The 20,213-nt window shown below is 41.2% G+C and overlaps 1 pseudogene; it reads left to right on the forward strand.

The window, feature by feature from the left end:
- The first annotated feature begins 393 nt into the window (after positions 1 to 393).
- On the forward strand, positions 394 to 612 carry LOC149460482 (U2 spliceosomal RNA; annotated as a pseudogene).
- Positions 613 to 20,213: the final 19,601 nt, after the last annotated feature.

Consider the following 20,213-nt stretch of genomic DNA (forward strand, 5'->3'; position numbering starts at 1 on the left):
TGATGATAGATGAAAAAGCGAGAGGCTGGACAGCTTGAATTGTTAGGAAGGAACTGTAAAACTTGAGGAAAAACTTCTAAGGCAACTACCGTATGTAATAAAATGTGCACTAGCAAAAATAGTGACTATTAGTTCTGTCAAGGTCTCCTTTGATGTACCTTCTCAGTACCTAGATGCATCCTCCTCTTCAGTCAGCTGTAGTGAGAGTATCCCTGAGCAAAAGGTCCCAGAAGCTTGCAGTTAAGCCATCCTGGATGAGAACTAGTTGGGCATTGCACCTGACCGCCCTCTCCTCTTAACTGGCCCAAGGGGTGTAGGAGTACTTACACTGTCCTGTCCTGATAGCGTGGTGGGTAGGTTTCTGCCTTCAGGCCCTATGCTGATCCGGCTGGGCTCACTTCTCGGCCTTTTGGCTAAGGTCAATTGTAGTATCTGTTCTTATCAGTTTTCGGAGAGGGAATGCCTGTGCCCTATTGGCTCAGGGTACTGGTTAGTACCCCTTCTGATGTAATTAGATAGGAATGGTTAGAGTCGTGGGGGAGCTTTTTCCTCCCGGGTTGAGTCTGGCCTGGTTTACCAGGCTTGTCCCCGGTTGTAGGTAAGACTCTCCTTAAGCTTTCTAAGTTCTGATGCCTTTCTGGTAGGGATAGGGCTGCACTGGTCTGGTCGAGGGCCAGGCTGATAAAGAAACCCTTGGTATATGTGTCCCTAGAGTGGCAGTCCAGGGGTGCCAAAATTCTCACTGTGAGGGAGCTCACTTTGAGTTTTAGGCACCTTGGTCACTACACCAGTCATGCTTTTTTCTCACATCTGCCTCTAGGGCCAGGCCTTTTGGCAAGAACCAGAGGAATTTTTTATTCCTGGCTGAATGGCCTGCTATAGTTTTACACTATGACACTAAAAGCACTTATCCACTTCCCCCTCCCCTTTTTTTCATGTTTGTTTGTCACTTGCAATTTTTGCACAGCACTGTATGCACTTTCACTTTCCCTGATTAGTAGGGTGTAGGTCCTTGGGCCTGCCCTGAAAGTCTCGGGGGGGGGGGGGGAGGAATATGGCCTTTTGGTCGGTATCTCCTCTCATGGGAGCCCCACTTGGTACTCAAGGTGGCCTTGCTTTGGCAGGCCTCCTGAAGAATGGGGTCCATCTGGTTTTAGCCAGGTGGACCTAGTGAGTGCCTCAGTCCCCACCAGGAGCCTTGCGCCCCAGGGAATCAGGGCTAGGGCCCTTTCTTTTCAGAGGAGGGACAGACGTACACCCTGTGCACTTTTTTGTGCGTTTCACTTTTTGTGTGCTCACTTTTTTTGCACTGGGTACTAGTTTTGTTAGTGTGTTCACTACACCACGGGACTTAAAAAAACAGACTGTCCTCCCAAGGAGATGATAGGACAGAGGAGATACTCCACTTCAGCTTCCCTCCCAGGATCCTCATTCCAGTCTTCCTCTCCATCCATCTTCCACCAAACACTGCTTTCTATTCCCCAGGCTTTGTAATATTTGAGGGTTGTCCTGGTCACCATGCCCAGCTTCCTGGCCAAGGTCCCTCAAACATGCAGATCTGGGCCTCCTCCCCTCATCCTACCCTGTTCCAGAAAGTTCTCCAATTTCTGGAAAGGTAGGAGGGCTCCAGAATCTTTGACCTGTAGAACCTCCCAGTCTGTCCTGAGGTAAACTCCTGCCTCACTCCCAGACTGACTCATCCCAGGCTGCTACTCAGCCTCTATAAAAAAAAAAACAACAAACCTACCTAGCTAACCTAGAGGGTGTTACACTAAATGTATTTACAATTTTAATGTGTTTTTCTTGTAAGGCTGTCCATGCTTGGTGAAGAAATCATAGACAATAAAGGCAATGGAAAGCAAGTACTACCTTTAAAAAATTAGGTCCTAGGTCTATACATCACCTTGTCCTTTTGCAAAAATAGCAAAGACTTCCTGCCCTTACACAATGCAGGAGAAAGGAGGAAAATCAGGCAACAGAAAATGAGGTGTTGAATTATACAGGCATAGGGAAGTACAGACATTAACAAAAAGATAGGCACAATATCCTATAGCCATAGGCTTCCTAAAAACAAATTAGAGAGTCAGTTTGAATCATGATATCAGCTGTCATAGGCTGAAGGTTGCTTTCTCTTTGTTGCTGATATATACAATTACATTGCACATTTTATCATTTACATATTTCCAATGTTTTATACTTTTACTTTTCTTTTTTTTTCTTGGAAGACCATCACTGTCCTGGTGCAGCAAACATGGTCAGAGGCAGCAATGCACATTGGATACTACCATTAGAAAAAGAAAGCTCTATGTCTAAACCCCTTCTATGCAAACAAATGAGTTCCTTAGAGGATAAACTCAGACACTGGCCCTGCAGAGTGACAAGCCAGCTTCTATCAAAATGGTATTTGCGAAGTGCATATGGAGAGAGACAGGCTGTGAAATAAAAACAATCACAGCCAGAAAAAAAAAATTAGGAAATATGCCCTGTGTAAAAACACATGCAACCTGCTATGACTGTAGTACATGTGGGCAACGACAGGCTGCAAAAAATTATTTGCAGCTAGCTAATAAAACAAGGGAAATATATCCTGTGAAAAAACACATACAGTCCATTGTGAATTTAAAGAGTTTTTAAAGAAGCTGCAGAACACACATTAGTAACATTGAGTTGTAAAAACTTTCCCTCCCCGACCCTCAAATTCTCCAAGGTACATAAAATTTTCCTAACTAAAGGATATTCAGTAAGAGTTTTCATCTTCTTTAAGAGACCAGTGCCTACAACACACCCTAAACTAATCTGTCCCTATGTACTTTATCAGCAGCACTTCCTATTCTTTCTCTACTACAGCTAGGCACATTATCAAATGGCCAAGATCAGCAACAGAAGATTGGAATAAAGACAGGTCAAATACGAAATAGTGGGTCTGGTCATAAGGCACAGTTGTTGATGACCAATCAGAAATTCTCCTTAGTATTGCTTTACTCTCAGTATTGCTTTGGGCACCAAAGGCCAGTGCTGCATGTGCAATCTACTTAACACTAATGCACAAGTGCAGTCTTCACTATACACTGGACCACAAACGTTTTTGGGCATGGATGAGCACTTGATCTTCCTAACAACGTATCTTTTGTGTTAGACTTACCTAATTTCCTATATCATGCACAATCTACACAGTGCGAAGTAAGAAAGATGGAGCATGCTGTGCTTGTCCTTTATACTTCTGACATAGTTGTTGTTGAGAGGGTATCTCAGGTGCCCATGTTCTATCCTCACATCGCTTGGTCCAGGGGCGGACTGACCATTCGAGCACTCGTGCTCTGCCCGAGGGCCCGGGGTCAGTAGGGGGCCCCATGAAATGCCCCTGGTACCTTTTTTATAGACTTTTTTGTGTGGGCAAGGACACAGGGGCCCCATGATCCCCTATTGCCCGGGGGCCCCATGAGTTGTCAGTCCACCCCTGGCTTGGCCATCTATAGACAACTATGTTTATACTTTTGTGGTGGCAGAATCCACCTTGAAATCACCATGCATTAAGGTAAAAAAAAACCTTCCAGGATCAGCTCACCCCAGCCACCCTCCAAATATTTATCTGGCTCCTCTTTTGATGCACTACTGTGCCCAATGGTAGGATTGCTGCTCTCTCGCTCCACAGGCACAGAGTTAGCATTGGTAGCCATTGGCTCCTGCTGTTCTCAATCAAATACTGTGAAAAGGGAGTGAGGGGCAGGGCCAAGCTGCACTGTGTGGAATTATGGACACTCAGAGCCTGGCTCGGGAGCAATCCTGCATGTTTGCCCCATAGCAAGTGCAAGCACAGAAAAGAAGGATCCAAGAGTGCCGGAGGAGGTTCGGGGATGTTTTATGAAAGGCTAATGCACAGAGCAGGTACAGTAAGTCTAGCATGTTTATTTTTTTAGTTACAAAAATGTCCTTATTAGCGCTTTAATAAAACCCTGTCACAAATCTGAACAATTTAAACTAGGCATTAAGTGGAGTTGGAGGCTTTACAGCTGTTGAGCTAACAGGATTGCCTTGCATTGCTTTCAGACCAACATTGTAAAAGGAGCACTATACTACTTCATAAGGGTACATTCAGAAGACCTCAATGTCTCCCCATTACCTTGATTTGCTCATTCTATTCCTCCCTCTCCCTTACATTCTATCACATCTTTCTCTTTTATTCCATTTTCCTAAATAATATATCCTTTGTTCTTGATGCACTCTTGTACCTTCTGAATAAAATTGGGACTTACAAACTCCTATAAAGTGACATTGCAACCTGAAACTTGGCCTCTTCCTGTTAATAAGTTCTCTCTGCAGCAGCAATGCTTCTTTAAATTTGGATTCTGAGAGGATCTGTACAAGATCTTAGGTCAATGTTTTAATATTATCTACAATACATTGTTATCAGGAGTATATGTAATCTGCAGTATTTTTGTTGAAAACCCCCAAAAACGTATTGGAAGTAAAAGGAAGGAATAAAGAAGATAATAAGATTGCAAAAAAAATGCCCCATGTATACAAATAAGTACAAATATAAGAACAAGTTTTTTGTTTTTTTTTTCAAGATGTATTACATCAAGCTGAAATATTTTATAGGTACCTCTAAAAAAATCACTAAGAAGGCTATACATTTACGTTAAATACTATGCGCAACATAGTCTGTAGCTCTGAAATGTTATATACCACAGATAAAATGGTGGAATTTATATTTGTAGATGAATTCTATTCTGTTTCAGTGATTTTAGATGTTAGATAAATAACACATCTCCACTGAGACTTCATTTATATCATGTAAGGATGTTACTCACTTGAGACAGATCTACAGACAGCTGAAGATGGCAGAGGAGGAGAGGAGTTTAAGTGTAGTTAATTTAAACAATTACCTGAGAAAATATCTATCTTACTGTGAATGTACTGAAAATGTGTGCTTTTCTCTCTAAAAAAAGGTTTCCTTTTAGCAGATATATAGGAGCAGAAATTCACAACTTGGGGTTGAGTTTGTATATGGTATACCCAGCAGTGCACACACGAAGCAAATGCACATAAAGCTGCTGCTGCCCACTGTTTGCATGATCTACTTACAATGATGCCTACAGTTCAAGCTCATTTTTGCCTAATACTTTTCTGTCTATTCTCTTAGTACCTGTATATCAGAAGCAGGGGACATGTTTCTTCCTGGGGAGCCCTTGACAGAAGGACTTTTGTACGGCTATAGGAAATCATTAAAAAAGAGAGTGTAATAGAGGAATATAGGGCCTTCAATTATACGTATCTCCTAACAAAAGAAAATTTGTTATTTAATGTACATTTTTAATGTACATAAGCTCTGTTTTTAATCTGTTATTTCTTATTGTCAGTATATGTTTTGAATGGTGTAATACTTTTTGTATTACATTTTTTAATTTGTCAATCCTGATGACATAATAGAAATGTAATAGTAATTTGAAATAAAAAAAAAATACAAATTAAAGTGGTCCTAAAGCCTACATTTTTTTTTAACCTTAATGCATTCTATGCATTAAGGTAAAAAAAAACCTACTGTGTAACAAAATCCCCCCTTGCCCCCCCCCCCCTTTACTTACCTGAGCGCATTACTGATCCAGCACTGATCATGAGAACAGAGGCTTTCCTGGCTCTGTCTCTCCTCTGTGTATAGATTGGTAACAGCAGGAGCCATTGGATCCCAGTGCTGTCAACCTAAAGCTGTGACAAAGGATTGGAGGGTGGGGCCGAGTTAACCTGTCTGTGTCAATAGATGCAGACAGGGCGGCTCTGGAGCAACTCTGCATGAGTGCCCCCATAGGAAGTGGCTTCCCATGGAGCACTCGCTAATAAGGAGGGGCCAGGGCAGGAGACCTGAGAAGTGGAGGATCAGGGCTGCTCTGTGCAAAGCCATTGTACAGAGTAGGTAAGTATGAAATGTTTATTAATTTAATAGTAAAAAAAAGAAGCTTTAGTATCAATTTACCAGCATTAAAAGTAGTGACAATGCAGGAGGCAAACATTAGCATGACCATGCAGTAACACTTTTAGCAAGCACATACTGTGTTAACCACTTACCTACCGTACACTTATACCCCCTTCCTTACCAGGCCAATTTTCAGCTTTCAGCACTGTTGCATTTTGAATGAAAATTGCACAGTCATGCAACATTATACCCATATGAAATTTCTATCATTTTTTTCTCACAAATAGAGCTTTCTTTTGGTTGTATTTACTTGCTGCTGGGTGTTTTACTTTTTACGCTATAAACAAAAAACAGCAAAAAATGTGAAAAAAAAAGTTTCTTTGTTTCTATTGAGGCTGCACTGATAGGCACTGATAGGTGGCACTGATGGGCACTGATAGGCAGCACTGATGGGCAGCACTGATAGGCGGCACTGATAGGCGGCACTAACTGGCGGCACTGCTGGGCACTGAATGGCGGCCCTGCTAGGCTGCACTGCTGGGCACAGGTGGGTGGCACTGATGGGCACAGGTGGGCAGCACAGCTAGGCACTTGATGGCGGAACTGGTGGGTGGCACTGCTGGGCATCGATCATCAGGGCACTGATTATCAGTGCCGATCCCTGCTCTGACAACTGCCGGTTCTCGGCAGTACTTTCCTCAAGCTCTGACAGCATGAGGAAAGTGCAGCCAAGAACCACCAATTGCATTTCCCGGTGATCAACATGTCATTGGACACGGCTGATCACATGGTAAAAGGCCGCTGTGATTGGCCTTTTACCACATCACGTGATCAGCTGTGTCCGTAAGACACAGCGATCACGGAGATCGCTGGATGCATGCCCCCGGGGGCGCGCAGGAGGGCGCAGTGCAGCCGTCATTCAGCTATCTGCAGTCGGCAACTAGTTAAAGGAAGCCTGTAGTGTGACGGTTACCATTGCTGACCTCTCTTTCTGAAAATACTAGTTAGCTGGTTGCCAAACTAATGCATTGGCTTTATTATTTTGTAAATTAGAAGAATCAGATACAACATACAATAGGGAACTGATAGTTTCATAATGAAGGCAATACTGGCATCCCACACATTTCTAAAATGACATCTGTTCTTTAATGATTGTAAAGTCAAAGATTTTTTTAAAAATAACAGACATAACATACTTACCTGCTCTGTACAATGGAATTGCACAGAGCAGCCGTGATCCTCCTTTTCGCAGGCCCTCCACTAGTGTTCCTTGTTCCTCCTCTTCTTGGTGTGCCACCAAAGGAAGCTGCTTCCTATGGTGGCACAACTTAGGACTATTCATATTACCTGAACAAGCAGTAAAAACACATTACAAGTTCTTGTTTATATCTTTATCTATAAGCATATATAAACTCTAAAACAAACATTTTACTATTTTGCAGTTTACCAATCCTTAAGGCTCCATGCACACTGGGCTTAAAAAAAACAACAGTTCCCTTGGCAGAAAAAAAACACTGATATAGAGTGTTTTTGTACACAATTTAGGCAAGTTTAGCAGAGGGAAGCAATTGTTCTGCCAGAAAGCTCCAATCAAAAATGCAAACCAGAAGGGTTTTTTTCTCCTGCCTCTAAACGTTGAGCTTAAAATATGCCTATAATCGTCCTAATGTTCATGGAGACATAGGATAACACTGAGCTGCTTCTACAGGCAAAACACAAAACTCCTTTAGAAGCAGCGATTTTTAAGCCAGTGGAGCCTAAATGTAGTGGTTGCATTAGTTTTCTTTTTTTTTAGAACACTGTTCACACAAGTGAAAAAGTACACCATTTTCTTTGGGGCAGAATTGTGTATTTTTTGCCCCATAGACATTTATGGTAGGACCTGAAATTGTGTGACACAAGCATTTTTGTTACATTTGTTGTTTTTTCATCTGACAACTGGTATCCTCCTAACCAGGCCTGTGAAGAAAATGGAAGACTGTCCATGCTTTATGTGGAGGACTTCATCTGCCTTATCAGGGGTCATACCAACCAGTATGATATCAGGGATCTCCAATACAGAAACCATGGGAAACAGCCGAAGTCCTAGGGACAAATTGGGAGAGAGATTTACCCTGGCAGAGAGACATTTACAGTCTCTCAGAAAGGCAGCAAAGATAATCTTCTGCATGTCTGTAGGTACCATTTGTTGAGGTATGCTCTGAACTCCAAGCAGATAAAAACACCAATTGATGATTTATATGTTTATTCATAGATCATAAGTATATTTTTAAAAGTACTATTTTATTTTTATTACAGGTACTTGTATAGCACTGTCAATTTACGCAGCGCTTTACATATATATTGTACATTCACATCAGTCCCTAACCCTCAAGGAGTGTACAATCTAAGGTTCCTAACTCACATTCATACATATCCATACTAGGGTCAATTTAGATAGGAGCCAATTGACCTACCAGCATGTCTTTGGATGTGGGAGGAAACTGGAGTACCCACAAGAAATCCATGCAGACACAGGGAGAACATGCAGACTCCAGGCAGGTAGTGCCATGGTTAGGATTCGAATCAATGACCCCAGTACTGCCAGGCGGAAGTGTTAACCAATTAGCCACTGCGCTGCCCTGTGTTTAACTTGATATTTTATTTGATATCAATATTTATGGACTTCACATAAACAAGCTAATATGCTGCTTATCTTTGTAGCCCTCTTTTGGGGGGTGAGTTATGACTAATGGCCCTCCCCAAACAGGATATTGCTCTAACCCTGTAGATGAATAGGAGAACCAGAACATTTACTTAGGGTAAGAGTGGATTTGATAATAAAGTTGGCAGTGCTTCCACCCAGGACAGGATCTCTGTGAACAAAGGGGATTCTCTTCCTGGTAAATTAGCCATTCATCTAATCAAAGTAATTGGGAGCAGAGGAACTACTGTAACAAGCATATAACTTTAAACATAACTATATAGATGCACACCAGTATGGAAATAATACAAGCTTTATATAAGAAAAGATTATTAATAGTAGATACAGTACATCCAATGTACAAACAGATATTATCAGCAAAGGGCCTAACAAGAGTTATGGTAGAACTGTGCACATGCAGTATACACTGTATACAATATATAGTTATTAATAGAGTTATCTCCAGATGAATGTTGCAGCAAAGTCCAGTTGCATGGTCCCCTGAGGATGGTCACAATGCAACATTTATCTTGGTTTTATCTTGGTGTGAGAGAGCTAAAGACAAGATCTGCAGTGATAACCATTGTCCAACCAGCCCGGAATGCAGCTTTTCACCAACAGAAACTGTGGCATAGCACTGGAATTCAGAATCAGCCTATCTACTGTGTGCTTAGTCCATAGTAACATCTAATCTGTCAATGCAACCTTTATCTATCAGTAGTGGCTATTGGATGCCTGCCCTGGCTCTAGCCTATGCTGTTTATTGAGCCCTGATCTAAAACTAGCTATAGAATCCCAGTCCAGAAGGGATAGAGTTAACTAAAATAAAAGAAGCTGCATATAATCTCTATTACAATAAACAGGTTCACCTACTAATATACTGGAAGGTGATCAATACACACATAGAGTAGCATAGACTTACCAATCTAGCACTGTGCATGTGAGTTAATTATAACAGGACAGAGATACTCTGTCACAAGCATTCAGATTACACACTCAAAAAGCTATGGACAGCTGCAGTTACACAATTAGAACACAGGAATACTTGCATAATAGCCTCTGATTTTGGTCTGGGTGAAATACAACAGCATCATGCAACTTTTGTGTGTGTAAGGTCATTTGGCTTAGTTCCTCTTTCTCTTCAGTTACCTCTTTTGGAGTTTTTAACCAGCCCCACAGAGAGAGGAAGTGATTTACATAAATAACCCACAACATAGTCACTTACAAATAAAGACAGTAAAGGGCCGTAGATCCCTGCACTTGTGATTGCTTTTTGAGTGTGGATGTAAAACAAATGATCTACAACTATAGCAGAATATGAAGCATGTCTTCAACAACATCATGCACCTGGATATAAACTAACCCTTACACAATGTGAACCAGTGATGGCCCTTGCCCCATGCCCTTTGATTATAAGGTTGTAGTCAGTTGCTGTAAATTGAATTGTCACTGTGTAGGTACCATTGCTGCTTGTAAGCCAAAAAAAAAAAAAGGAAAATAAAACACAACCCAACACAGTGCATGATTACTGGTGACTTGTAAACTGGCTGTAGTTCTCCTTTTACTCTGGAATGAACAATCTGTAGATAGCACAACCTATGTTCTAGATGCAGGAGGCTCCGAGATGCTGGAATGTGATGGAACTGTTGCTTCAAATATATTAATATACTATTAAAAGAAAACATTTTATATTTCATTTATAAATCAGTATAATCGCTTGAAGAAAAGGGACAGCATGGGGAAACATTGTATTTGTAGTCATTAAGTCCTCCTACAAAACAACAGTTTTTCAGAATATGATATAAGTCTTTTTATACATTTTAATATGAGACCTGCTTTAAATTGGCCATGAATTAATTTGTGTTGTTTTTATCACAGTGTGTTAATTTTTCCTCATCATCATTATGACTCCATCCTCTTCAGGGGATTTTTAAAAATCATATTTTATATAGACATTGGAAGTTTAGCTGTCTTAGATGTATATAAAGCATATATGGTTTTTCTTGTCTAAAAAATACAACGAGATTTATATTTCTAATATTATTTTTCTAGTAGAGTATGCATCAAGTTTGTAGCAGCAGCCATGTTTTGTTCTAATGACTGTTAAAAAAGACAAAATTACACTTAGCAATATGCAATTTCAAAGCCTGTCTTAGCTGGGTATGTTTTATATCCTAATGATTCTGCATGAAATTTACTTTTACAAGGGTACCGAACCTATTGCCAAGCGACCCACCCAGTATTTATCTTATTGTGTTTTTATATGTTTATTTACTACTAATGTATTTTGCAGTATTCTACAGAGAACTTTGACAATCTACAAGTCCAAAGAGAGCTAACATTCTAGTGTCACATTCATACACGAACATACACTGACCAAATTCAAGTCAAGCTGAATAAAATAATCCTATTTTTTCAGACTGTAGAAATAAAGCAGAAGGGTTCAATGTAAATTAAGTGCTTGGTAGAAATCAAACCAGAACTCCATTGTTGTAAGGCCACTGTTGTATGAATAATGGTAGTATAAAGTTATTATTCAGGGGATGTTAAATATAGATGTTACTGGGTATGTTGTTATTTTAGAGAAGATCCTATCAGGCTTCAGCAGGCTTTTACAAAGCTTTAGCAGTACTTTAGGGTTTAGGTTACATTTTCAGAGTTCATTTTACAGATTATCTCCATTGCAATGAAGCTGCCTGTGCACTGCAAGGTTTAAAAAAACTGTTTGTCTAGGGTACTAGAAAAAGCAGTTTTTACTTGATTCATACTCCCCCAACAGCCAGTGCTCCCCTATATCCTGACTTGTGGACTGTTCCTTTATGTCCCCATGTCCAGTGCTGGGCCATGGGCCATGGGACCTTCGAAACACCAAATGCGGAGAAGAGATTGTTGGTGCCAGTCTTGCAGCCTGAAGGGAGCCTGTGGGAGCAGGGGTCATGTAAGACAAAGTGCTTTTTACAGTTCCCTACATCCTAGATATAAACGAACATCTCACCCTTGCAGCGCGGGGCAGCCGCACTGCAATGGAGTATTTTTGTTTTTTCTGGAATTAAGCTTTAAGACATAAGAAAAGAAGCCACCAGACTCCCCTAAGAGCAACGTTAAAAACATCTTGTGTGTTTGAGTTTAAAAAGGACTAATGATATATTGCTGGATTGTCTGTTTATTTTTATTACTTTCATTTATCTGCACACACCAGTGGACTGGTTAGGGGTCTAAGGGAACCTTAAAACCAGCTCACCAGGGAGTATGTGACCCCCTGCTTTCCTGGCATAAGGGTAAACCTAGATGGGACATAATTCTTGTTATGGCCAGCACACCCTCTAGGCATTGGTGTGTAGGCAGGTGCAATCTGTTGTCTTCACTGTAGGTGGCGCTCGCTCCAATCGGTACCACAGCCTGAAGAGGAAGTTAGGGGAAGCCTAGTTTCTCTATGGTTTCCTGGCCCCTGAAGGCAGCATTCTGGTTGGCTGCACTGCATTCAGGTGATCCTTAGTAACCATTTTGGGCTTATAAGTCCCTGCCCACAGGTTTTGACATACATTTGCGTGTGGGTAGAGTAGGGTCAGATACCGTACCTGCTAAGGACAAATCTAGAGGCAAGGAAAAGCATAGGGCTTACACCTTCTCTGAGCATTTTCAAACTCAGGTACAAGACAACCAGGCGGTACTCTGTCCCTCAACACAGGCGCTGTCAGTTCAGAAGAAACCTGCTCTTTACTTGTTGGAACTTGTGAGTGTTCCTGGCTGAGGTGTCTTCCCACTGGGTTTGTTGTGACTGTTTGCATTGCTCTATTACAAGTTCCTATATCTTGCCTGGACTGTGTGTGTGTTATTGCCCCGGTACCACGCTGCACCCCACCTACAGGTGTGCTGAAGAGCCTAGACACCAGTGCTTTAACACCACTCTCAAAGCACCGCACAATGCTGAAGGACATTTAAGCTGGTGTTAACAGAGCAGGGGGGGCTGCATGCTTCATTGCTATGGTGATACCAGGCTGCATGCACTTGGAAGGAGAGGGGGGAATGTTTTTCTTTTGATTTATTAAAAAAAAAAAAATGTAAGTACTTAACCTGTGTTAAAATCACAACTTCAGCATTCTTCATAGGCCAAAAAAATGCACAGATCCAAAGCAAAGAAACACTTTAGCACATATGCAGTCTCCATTCTAAACCAGAGAATAGTTTGAATATTGTGCAGAGCAAAAAAAAAAAAAAGGGTGAACGTTGGGCACATTTCTGAGTTAATCTTCATTTACTGAGTGATAAATAGGATGAATAATACAGTAATATGCTATTCTCATTGAAGAACAGATGTGGGAAACATTTTTTGATGAAATGTTTGAAGTGGGATTCTGGTTTTAAAAAAAGTGAAAATCACTGTGATAAAGAAAGTAAATGTGAAAAATCTAATCTTGGTCTAAAAATTGGCAAATGCTGGATGAATTGCCCTTTGAGTCAATGATAAAAAAAAATACGCCTTTGTACTGTATGTCTCTTTGACAACAAAACTCAAAATTGTGGGTAAACCAGATTTATAATAAAAGGGAACACTGAAGGGGCCAAGGACTAGCATCACAGAAAATGAATATATTTTCATATTTTTCATGTCTGTAAAAAATATTGGATAATTAATCCTTTTATTATGAATCTTGACACATGTATGCATGCATACACAAACACACACACACACGCGCACAAACACACACCATACTACAGTATGGAATGAGCAAAAGTGAAGGGCAATTACTCAGCACAAACGCAGGTCTGTGCTTTGTGTCTGTAATTACATCATTTAATATCTTTCCCCTTTACAGATATGTTAATATGTAAAAAGACCCTCCTTTTCCCATTATCACTTTAATCTCTGCAGCCTAAACCAATCTACATCTCAATGTGACAGAAGATAGGAGCAGAATTCGTTTTTTCATAGTTCATTACAAAATGTACTTATTGTTATCTGTTAGAACCTATGAATTAGTATTTATAATTTAACATTATATGCATGTGTTTCATTTTGCCCTGTGTAGAATTACAAATGAGAATAATGCATGCTGGATAATAAAAACACAGGTCTTTTAGTGGATTTTTTTTTCAATACTCATATACTGTATGCATGAATCTGTTTTCTGCTAATTTTTTCAATCACTTTTACTTTTTTCTTTGCATATTTACCTTATATGGTTGAATACAAATATTGCAACATCAGTACTTAAAATAGCACACTATTTAAACAACTTGCTTGACAGTAATTTTTATGCAATGGTTTAAATATTCTATTTTTAGGCGTTATCAATAATGGATATTCTCAGAGTGATTTAGTCCCTAAAATGATAGTTGGGTCCAGGGGCGGACTGACAACTCATGGGGCCCCCGGGCAATAGGGGATCATGGGACCCCTGTGTTCTTGCCCAAACTCAAAAAAGCCTATGAAAAAGGTACCAGGGGCATCTCATGGGGCCCCCTACTGACCCCGGGCCCTCGGGCAGTGCCTGAGTTTCCAAATGGTCAGTCCTCCCCTGGTTGGGTCTTTGGTGTCCAATAGGGTATATCTTTCCCACATACTGCTGTGCTATTGTATTTCAGACCTCATATTCTCATTTGTCCCTTTATATGCCCCTTTTCTTTCCCTAAAAGTGTGTATTGACAGGGTTTGGGCTAAGTCAGTGAACTTGCTTTTTCCAGTTTGATGTGCATTTGACCTGTTTACTCTTGCATTCCTATAGACCTGTATGCGGAGAGAAACAGTTCTGATGCGAACAAAGCACACCGACGCTGCCCCCTACTGTTCTGTCCTTGCTACAAGTTTCCCTATGTGTAACTTGACATGCAATTAAACCATCCTATTTTTCTATAAGCCAGACTGAATGTGATCTTGAAGCTTTATTAACAAAACAGGGTGGGGTGAAACTATTAGGAAACAGATACAAAATACATACAGTCAATGTATGAATCATACAAGCTCAATTAAATGATTATGCTGTGAATGGCAATAAGTCTATGCTCACCAGTAATGCCACCTGTGGGGGATGTAAGTTCAGTCCATGGCATGTGCTGCAGAGAATTATGGCTGGTTCTTTTCCCTCAGTTCTTAAGAATAAAGTCTGAGATCCCAGGATTTTCTTTTCTTAGAATGAAGGAATTTCTTTTATTAAGGGTAAACCGTCTCTAGTTTCTGTAAGACCGTAAATTTATTCTAGGCTCCATCTAGTACCCAGATTTAATACTGCAGGCAGGACAACACTGAATTTCCTTGCTGGAGAAAGAACACTTAGGCTACAGTCACACTAGCCCTTCTGCATTTAATTATCTAAACACAAGTATAAACAACCTGGAAATCACAGTCTTTGTTGTGCATATAGTTGAAAAAAATACTTTCTATTAAATACCTTCACAGTACACACTTCGAGGCCCTGTGTTTCTTTTTGTTTCCCTTCTGCAGAGTTATGCTTCACTCCTACGCAGCTTGCCCTTAGTGCCTACTGGACTACCTTTACCCCTGCCCATTTGGAACTCATCAAACATACATGGACTGCCACACCATGGGCCTGTTATGCCTTTTGTATTGACTCTCTTTGCACATTTTGTAGGTATATTTTACTATGATTTGTCTATTCTGAAGTTGTATTAATATTTGCTTTACTAAACAGGAAAAAGTCTGAACATACATTACAGGGGTCTAGGTTTCCTTGGCTTTTACTGCAAAGTAACCTTAAAGACAAGAAAAGCACCATGGCACTCTAACTAATCTCTCTGGACATGGACGAAAGAAAAAAATTGATCAAAGATTTCAACAAAGCTTTGTTCAAATGGTGAATAAAGAAAATTGATCAAGTTTCAGGCACAGGATACAATTGTGTCAGCTCGCACTATACTTCGCCATCTGAATGAAAAGGGACGCTATAGTAGGAGACCCAGGAGCACCCCACTGCTGACACAAAACAGAAAAAAGCTAGATCGGAGTTTGCCAAAACTTACCTGAGGAAGCCAAAATTCTAATGGGTGAATGTGCTGTGGATAGATGAAACAAAATTACAGCTTTTTGGTAAAGCTCATCATTCTACTGTTTTCAGAAAAAGCAATGAGACCTTTAAAGAAAAGAATACAATCCCTACAGCCAAATATGGTGGAGGTTCGCTGATGTTTTGGGGCTGCTTTGCTGCTTCAGGCACTGGATGTCTTGACCATGTGCATGGCATTCTGAAATCTGAAGGCTACCAAAGAATTCTGGGATGCAATGTAGAGCCCAGTGTCAGGAAGTTTGGTCTCTGTCAGAGGTCATGGGTCTTACAGCTGAACAATGACCCAAAGCACACATCAAAAAGCACCCAGAAATAGTTTCAGACAAAGCATCGGAGAGTACTGAACTGACCAGCAATGAGTCCAGATCTCAATCCCATAGAGCACCTGTGGAGAGATCTTAAAATAGCATTTGGGAAAAGGGACCCTTCCAATCTGAGAAACCTGGAGCATTTGGCAAAAGAAGAATGGTTCAAAATTCCAGTAGAGAGGTGTAAGAAACTCATTGATGGTTACAGGAAGCGATTGATTCCAGTTATTTTTTCCAAGGGGTGTGCTACCAAATATTAAGTTGAGGGTGTCAATAATTTTGTCCAGCCCATTTCTGGGGTTTTGCATGGAATATGTCAGATTTGGCTTTTTGTTTCTCCACTTTTTGTGTCATACCAATACCAACAAAAGAAATAAACATGAGAATGCTTAAACATTTGCAATTGCAACAATTTTCTGGGCAAAGTGGTGCATTATATGACAGAAATGCAGGGGTGCCAATATTTTTGGCCATGATTGTACATACGTTTAATGTTTTTCAGTGTTGTCAACCTCCCAGTGTGAAATGTATTGACAGGATGCCAGACATTTACTGACAGCACTAATTTAGCACTTTTTTACTGGCACAAATCATGAAATTTACTGACAGAGCCAACAATTTGTACTAACACATAAAATAATACAGAAAATTGACCATTTTCAGTGCAAAACAGTGAAAATATCAATATTTAAACTACAGACATCTAACAAGTGCTATTACAATGTGTTTAAGGTATAACAAAAAACATATTTCTCCTTTTACATGAAGGTCAGGTTAATATAACTCAACACAGAGTTCCCCCTTGAATCAGAGTCTGCAGCGTTCCCCTTTACAGTGCAAGGGGCACCTCTGTGGACTTTGATGTAAAAGGGAACACTGTGTACTGTCATGTAAAGGAGCAGGGTCCTCCTATCCCTCTTGTATTGAACTGTATTGTTGCTGTATTGTCTCCCGTTATATTATAAAGCACTGAGCAAACTGTTGGTGCTATATAAATCCTGTATAATAATAATAATAATGTAAAGGAGAAATCTGTGGAGTCTGATGTAAGGTGGAATGCTGCAGACTCTAGTGTAAAGGAGGCCTCTGGTAACCATACCCCCCCCCCCAAAACACACAAGAAGCCACAGAGCTCCCCTTTACATCGAGTCAGCAGTGTTCCCCTTTACATCAGAGTTCCCCTTTACATCAAGGTCTGCAGAGTTCCCATTTGCATCAGGCTCTGTAAGCAGGAATTATGCAGACTCTAATATAAAGGGGAACTCTGAGGACTCTGATTTAAGGGGGAACACAGGGAACTGTGATGTGAAGGGGGACTCTGAGGACTCTGATTTAAGGGAGAACACCAGGAACTCACCCACAGTATTCATGTCCCACCCTGTTTGTGTGTGAGTGCCACATACATCCTTTACGGCAGTGGGGGAGGTGCCTCTGTCCTCTGTGTGTAGGGGGTCTCTGTACCCTATGAGTGGGGGTGTCCTCTCTCTCTGTACTCTGTGATGGGGGGGTCCCTTTCCTCTCTCTGTGTTGTATATATCTGTACCGTGTGTGTGTGTGTGTGTGTGTGTGTGTGTGTGTGTGTGGAGGTCCTCTCTCTGTAGCCTGTGGCTGTAGGGGGGTTATTTCTCTCTCTCTGTAACCCCCTGGTCTTCAGTAACAATGGTGGGGCTACACTCACTGATCAGGCAGCCCACCTCCTCTACATTCATGTAGACATTCAGGCTGATCTCAGTGGATGCTTCTCTAGGCTGGGCATTACTGCTGGTCATCAGAGTCAAGAAGAAGAGCAGCAGAAGTGATGGACAGCACAGCCCAGGGCCTGGCTGCCTCCCCTTTCACCCCCCAAGGGGTCCAGGGCAGCAGGCAGCATGTCTCTCAGAGGCTGTGCTGAGGCCCAGGGCTGTCCCGCACCATTCTCGCTCAGTTTATCCTTCCTTTCCCGCCAAAGTGCCACTCCAAACCCTCCCACCACATACAGCTTTGCCTTTCTGGCCCTTCTGCCTCCTCCTGGCTACAGTCTTCTGCGCCATGACGTCATTGTTCATGCACTCGAGCCAGGCCAAACACGGCCAAGCTTGCCTGAGCCCAGCCGGCTTCAGAACTGTGCATGCACAGTTCCAAAGTCATCTGAAAGCTATTTCTTTTTACAGGCAACTGCCATCCGTAATGGACATTTATGAACAGCTTATAAATTGGCTGATATTTACAAACTGTCTGTAAATTTACGGACGGTTGGCAAACCTGATGCTTTTTCATTGCCTTTTTTCCTATCAGTCTGTTTACATGAGTTTAGTTGAGCCACATAGTAGTGACGCTTGTGAGGTAGTAAGGGAAACTATTCAATGGGTATTTAGGCAAAAGAGAGTGAGACATGGGCAATTGAACAGAAGTTGTCAGGGGTTTTTTTGTGCTGCATCATAAGGAACTTTGCCTGTACTTGGAGAAGTCCTGCAAATGCACTTACATGAAAGTTGCAGCATTTGACCTCTTATTTGACATTGTGAGACCCAGGATAACATACATTGATACTCAATTTAGGAAGAGTATGTTCAACTCAGGATTGTTTACTATTGACCCCAAGGTGAGTCTGCATACATATTCATGCATATGTGCATTTCTTTGTATTGTAGTTCAGATTTAAATGAAATTGGCATGAGTTCCATGCATAATATCCTAAGGGATTGCAACACTGGAGATGTGCACAATGGATTTGTTTTGTTTCAGAACAATTGAGTACTGTCCGTGATACTTTTTTTTATTTGCACTAACATACAATTTTGAGGACAAGCTTTCGGGGAATGTGCCCTTCTTCAGGTCTAAGCAGGACTGAAACAAAGATTTAGCAGAATGTTAGAAGAGATGTAGGGGATTAATTCATTAAGTAAATCATTGCATTGGCTATATTAATTTTTACCTGTTAATTCATTAATTCCAGAGATTACTTATGCACTTTGAGCCATCCCTGCTAGTCCAACCCCCAAAGAGAATTGGAATAACCTGACTGGATGATCTTGACTGAAGTTGCGTGCATCCAAAAGAAACAAATGAAACATAATTAATTTTGGATTCATTTGTTATGAGATTCTGATGGGTCCACCTTGATCCAACCCAAACACAACAAGTAGGAATCATCTTATTTTACTTTTATACCTTGCTGTATTCATTGTAATATGTTTCAATTTCATACATAGTGCATTTTTTGTAATAACAAAAATATGAATGCAAAAAGAATTGGCTGATTATCTAGGAGTCAAAGACTACTGTGCTGCTCTTATCCAAAGGAAACAAAAGGATCTGAAACAATTTGGTTTGTTCCGCTATTTCAGATGCTTCAGACATTAACAAAAGGTCCAAACTATCGCATCCTGTCATCCGAATAAAATGAAGGAATATTAATGAATTAATTGTTTTCATTATAATATGTTTCGGATTTGTTGAAATTCATTACTATTGTGATTCAGGAATTCAGGATTTTTTTTCCCGAATTTCGATCCATAATAAAACAAATCACACATATATATGCAACAGTTTTCAATGCCAAAAAGTACTACATATCCCTGCCAGATTAGACCTGGTGTAGGGGATGTGAACTACAGTATCTGACAGTAAACTGCCATATGGAGAAAATTTGAAAGCAAGGGCCTCCTACTTTTGTCTTGCCGTGTCTGCAGTACATGGAAGAAGACATGGCATGCCCTTTGTTAATTAAGTGTGGTATAAGTGATCACAAAAGAGCAGGGGCGGACTGACCATTTGGCACTGCCCGAGGGCCCGGGGTCAGTAGGGGGCCCCTTGAGATGCCCCCGGTACCTTTTTCATAGGCTTTTTTGAGTTTGGGCAAGGACACAGGGGCCCCATGATCCCCTATTGCCCGGTGTCACGATCGCACGGTCGCCGCCACCAACATGCGACAATCGCACGACTGTGACTAACAGTAATACGTCACGCCCGCGGTGACAGACCCCAGACCTTCTCACCAACTCGTGACCGAAGGACCGGCCGATCTAGAACCGCGGTGTGACGCGCGTAACAAGTCCCCACCCAGCTGCACCCTGCACAGCGATTGTCCAGCTAATGGGCTACAATCGGTGCCTGCAGCCTGAATGTGCTTGTTACTGGGTCGAGTTAATTACGCAACTAACCCTCTACTGCCACCACCACTTTTGTCGGAGACTGGGAGAATCCCGTTATCAAATATACGCTATAATGATTGAAAGGTCGCCTGTCCAATACGGTCACCGCAGGCCTATTGGGCAGAAGATTAAACAAACACAGTAGCATCTCTTCAA

This window comes from Staurois parvus, unplaced genomic scaffold (assembly GCF_062004578.1).
Source record: "Staurois parvus isolate SC_StPar_1 unplaced genomic scaffold, SC_StPar_1.0 ptg000229l, whole genome shotgun sequence".
Taxonomy (NCBI): Eukaryota; Metazoa; Chordata; class Amphibia; order Anura; family Ranidae; genus Staurois; species Staurois parvus.